Below are 5336 nucleotides of genomic sequence, written 5' to 3'. Positions count from 1 at the left end.
AAAAGTCTTATAATTGTTCTTGATTTGCAATTCAGAGGAATTCTACTTATTTACAAGTAAGGACATACAATCCTATCTTTAAGTAATGACTTGAACATGCTAATCCAGTGTCTGTTATTACTGTTCTTTCATTTCATATACTGCTGTAACCTTGTTTAGCATGCTGATCTTATTAAATGCTTGTTGTTTATACTGTCTTTACATATACTTTGTCAATTATGAATGTGATATGATGATGATTGATGGTATGTGGTTTTGATGGAAGGGGTATACCATTGGGATATCTTAGCTTGGGATATTAGAGGGCTGTGGTATGGGACACATGCTCGCTGATGTCTCCAACACTATCATAACTACTTGATGACATACCTAGGTAGAGTCTAGAGTTGCATGGCTAGGTATGTAATATCCAGCCCTATTCTAACCCTAACCCTAACCCAGATCCACTGTTGTATTTAGGTCCGAAGACCCGAAGCGGTGGTAGAAGAGACTTATGGACCATTCTGATTGATGATCATGATTCGGAGACCAAGCCTATGGACATTGATGATGACACCCCTTGCTTAAATGCATTGTCAGTGTTTAAGGAAAGTCTGCGCATCGGAGAAGATTAATCTAGTTGATGTACCTAATGACCTCCTGTGCACAATCCGAAGGTATTTCCTGAAACTAGACTTCTTGATTGAATTGTGTAAGAAAACCTCATTCAAATTGACCTTGTATAGCCTTTTAAATCCCTACTTGAAGTTGAACTAAACCTGTTTTTCTGCTGAGAAACATTTTGGTCGATCCTTTTGGTTGATGCCATCGACCAAAACCATCGACCAAAGTTTCCTAGTCTGCCAAGTTAATGATTCCATGGAATATTCCCATTCTATTTATTATAACCTCGAGCCTTGAGCCCTATTGCAATCATTTTCTCACCTGAAAACGTGGGGAGAGCTTCCCAAAGCAACTCCTTGGCTAATGTGAAGGGCACCTCATCAAAAACTCATTGTTTACTATTAATTCTTGTCTACATCTTCCACACCAAGGTATGAGTCACCATTCCACTCTCTATCCTACCATTTTCTATTCTTTTCTATTCCTATCTTGCTGGTGAGACATTGGAAATGGTGCTGCAACCTTGCAACCACCACTCCAAGTGTCTACACATGATTAACCTATGATCTTCTTAACCATCCATTGATGCTATGCCTCCATCTCATGCCTAGCATATGTATTCCTTAATTTTTCTATTAACATCATGCCATTTTGTACCAAACTGAGTTATAGGGCATGCTATGTTCATGTTTATCACTACTATATGATTCCAATCGAAATTCTATTAGTTCCCCTAGCTATTACATGCCATTTCCATGTCAATGCAATCAATCCCAACTCATGCCATGATGTTTGTCACTTGAACTTGTTAGCTTAATTTGGGGCTTTTTGTTTGGACCATTGGATTGGGTAAATTTCTTGACTTATAGTGTCCTACTACTGTTGTTAAGCATTCCTCCAAGTTTCAGATTGATCCGAATACCGGAAAACCAATTTCGGATGAAAACCCCCAAAATCCACTATTCTGTCCCGAAGGAAATTTTGGTTGATACCATCGACCAAGAACATCGACCAAAGTTGTTGCTGACAACAACCTTGATCAGTTTTGATCCAATTAGCACCAATTTCTTCTCTAACTTATTGTTGATGTTTGTTTAGGGTCTTAACAATTCTTTTGGACTATTTCTTGGTATTCTCAATTCATCATCAATTCAACCCAAGGTAAGGATGGTTATCTCCATAAACATATAGATCACCAACTTATGATTTGTGTTCTTGTTTATGAATAGAATCTCTTGATTACTTTTAGATCCTTATAAGAATGTTATATATCTTAGAACAGTAGTATTGAAATCTTTATACTCTTGTCATGTTACATTACTATTCTTGTTTACTTATGTCTATGATGATTCATTTCAACATCATGATTTAACTTTTATGATAAGATGTATTGGATGCATGAAAGATTATGAACTTGAATATGTGATTGCTTACGTATAACTTGGGATTGGGGAGTGTTCTATTGACACTTCTGTCCTTAGGCATCGGAGGGAATAGTATGGGATGTTCTCCGATGGTGCCTATCGACACTCTCCCGGGTTATTGAATGACATAAATAGGACTGTCTAGTTAGGTGGCTAGGTTTATCCTTGTCGTGTCAGACCCGAATCGGAAGGGCATTGAGACCGAACGTGGTAGTGTATGGTTGGATGGGCGCTCTAGGCCAGTAACCAATCCGGTAGGGGACATAAACCATGCTACGGATACTCGAAAGGGGCCATTTATTGGTAGGGTTGCAAATGGCTAGACTCAGGCTCACGGGCGCTCAAGACCGGTAACCAATCCGTGAGAGGACGTGAGAGCTTCCCGTTTACTATTTGTGGATGACCAATAGGGTTGATGAGTTCAAAATCCGGGATTTTGTTGACTCTAGTGTGAAGGATACCGGAAAGGATCGCCGGGGGCGAGGAATGGACGTATCTGGATCTGACTTGACCGACTGAGTAGATGACTTGCATTGGGCTAGGCTTCATTGTGACATGCGCCAGTACTTATACCAAACGGTGATGTGAGAGAGCGGTGACCTATTCCCTTACCATGGTTTTTGAGATGACTTTATTGAACTTCCCTGGCAGACCCAAGATATCTTGTATGATTGAGGGGGAGTGACTGAACACCTAAAGAAGTATGGTGCTATGACTTAAAGCATGTCTACCCTAGAGACTAGCATTTATAGAGTTAGAATCATATTGCATCATATGTTCCATATCACATTGCATTATGTATGTTCTGTATGTGTATGATTTCTAATTGTGGAATAACTACCTTGCTGAGTTCTTCGAACTCATTCCTTTGTACAAATGTTTTTAGATTATCCTACAGGTACCGAAGATTATGATGGCACCCCCTTCGAGACGAACTATGATTCCGCATACTACCCTTCGAGTAGTGGCATCTGTGAAGATCCAAGTGTTGGTGCCGAGGAGGATTACTATTCACACCATGGTTAGCCCCACAGTTGTGTGGGAGCAGCAGAGCTGGGTTTACTTTATCCGTACCATTGAGGAGACTGTTATTAGAGTAGAGGAAACCCTAGCTTAGTGCCCCATTTCCCTGGTGTATTTTTGGAGTATTGGGACCTGTATTTAACTTTTTGGATTATCTTTAAATACTTGGACATGTATTTAACTTTATCACACTTCTTTTCCGCTGCTCTGAGAGAGTGGTTATCATACCTTCTCTCACCTTTATGACTATGTTCACACTTTGATATTTCTGTCTTCCGCACTCTGATTTATTTAATCTTACCTTATTCATGATACTTAGTATTAGTTGTTTTTACCTTGATTATCTTTGTTCATGATTATGTCATCGTGTATGTGGGAGGCATGGACCTACGAATCTTGATCCTTGGACTGTGGATCACATTCCCGGGTATCCCAAATAGGGTACCGGCTGGGTGGATGTGACAAGGTACCCCACATGCTACTACCCTTTCGGTAGGGGAATTGAAGCCGGATGACCCGTGACGGCAGTGATGTGACGATGTTTCACTGTTGGTCATATAAATGGTAGGGTTGCATATGTTAGGGTTGGGCTCATGGACATCCAAGGAATGGATCAGGTGTTGTGAGGAGTCATGAGAGCATTCTGCCCCAACAATATGTGGATGACCATAGGGTTATGGTATGGAGTCCAATAGCGGTAGCCAGTCCATGAGGGTTCTCATTCCTAGGTTGCGAAGGATATTGAACCGAGTTGGTTGGTGCCATAGGGGATGTATCTGGACTTCATGTAGTATGTTATCACTATGACTTGAATTGGATTAGAAACCTAGACATGCGCTAGTACTCATGACAATGGTCGTGGTGAGAGAGTGTTGACTTAACCCCAGCCATGGTTTGAGAGCCAAGTGTGGACTTTCCATTTTACCCAGGATCCCTACAGAGGTAACCAGTCCTTGCCGGATCAGAGTGACTAGACCTACCCAAAGGAGGGCTGTTGTTATATCTTAAAGCATGTCAACTGTTAGAGACTTGCATAGTTAGATCTTAGCAGTATTCATACTATACACTCATACATATCATATATGCATTTATGATGGTTTGACATATGGATAGGAATTATTGTTGTTCTTATTGAGTTCACCAAAACTCATTCCTTTATTTGTCTATGTTTTATTAGCTTGTATAGATGGAGGAAATACATTGGAAGATGGATTGGTTTCCTATGAAGGAACCTTCTCGTATGAAGAAGATGTGGCATCGACAATGGGAAATGGAGATAACTTGTGTGGGAGCTCCTGCAAGTGCATGTAATGCGCTTTATAACACCCATTGATGGGTGGAGGAGACAGGTTGCCAAGCAGTTTGCTCACCGTATGGAGAAGAATTGGAGAACCCCTTTTCTAGAAATACATGAGAAACATTATCTAGCTTTAGAGAAAGAAACTGGAAAGAAAATCATATAATTCTTTTTGATTGCTTCCGCTGAACTCATATTATTTTTTATTATTTATTCTTTCATTGATTATTTTATTGGAGTATTTGGACTCCTATAATCCTTTTATTTAATTATTGAACTTATTCTTGCTCATGATTGTCTTTACTTGCATTTATTATTATTGATAGACTAAAACCGTGGATCCTGTGACGGATCACTCCCACGGGTTGTCGGGCGGGTAACCGAGACCGGCGGGTGGGGTGTGACAGTTTAGGTCACCTCCCTCTCACCACACCTTTGGCATGAGTACTGGCGCATGTCAGGGATGTACCTAGCCCAATGCAAGTCATCTACTTAGTCACATCATTCTAGGTCCAGATACCTCTCCTTATGCTTCTCACCTTCTTGGTTTAGTATCCTTCCCTATCTAGAGTCAATGTTTCCTTCTCGAACTACGCCTTCTCATAATGCTATAGGTCATCCACATATAATGGGCGAGAAGCTCTCATGTTCCCTCATGCTTCTCGCCTTCTTGGGCGCTCATGAGCCTAAACCTATTATATGCAACCCTACCAATGAATGGCCCCCACAAAAATGTTGTGTCCCCTCATGCTTCTTGCAGCCTTGGGCACCCACCAACCAATTACCACTACCACGGGTCACTCAGCATCAATACCCTGCCGATAGGGTGATGATATGATGTGGTACCTAACCATACTCTTCTAGACCTCCTAGTTGACAAACAATAACTGCAAAAAGTGCTGGGGCATCTGAGGATAGTGTCCCATACCACCTCCATTGATATCCCAAGTCAGGAGCACCCAAAGTAGGTATCCCTCAATTCACAATCG

Source organism: Hakea prostrata, chromosome 9, assembly GCF_041222555.1.
Source record: "Hakea prostrata isolate BN-2017 chromosome 9, UWA_Hpros_2, whole genome shotgun sequence".
Taxonomy (NCBI): domain Eukaryota; kingdom Viridiplantae; phylum Streptophyta; class Magnoliopsida; order Proteales; family Proteaceae; genus Hakea; species Hakea prostrata.
The sequence above is the reverse complement of the archived record's forward strand: the minus strand, read 5'-3'. Positions refer to the sequence as shown.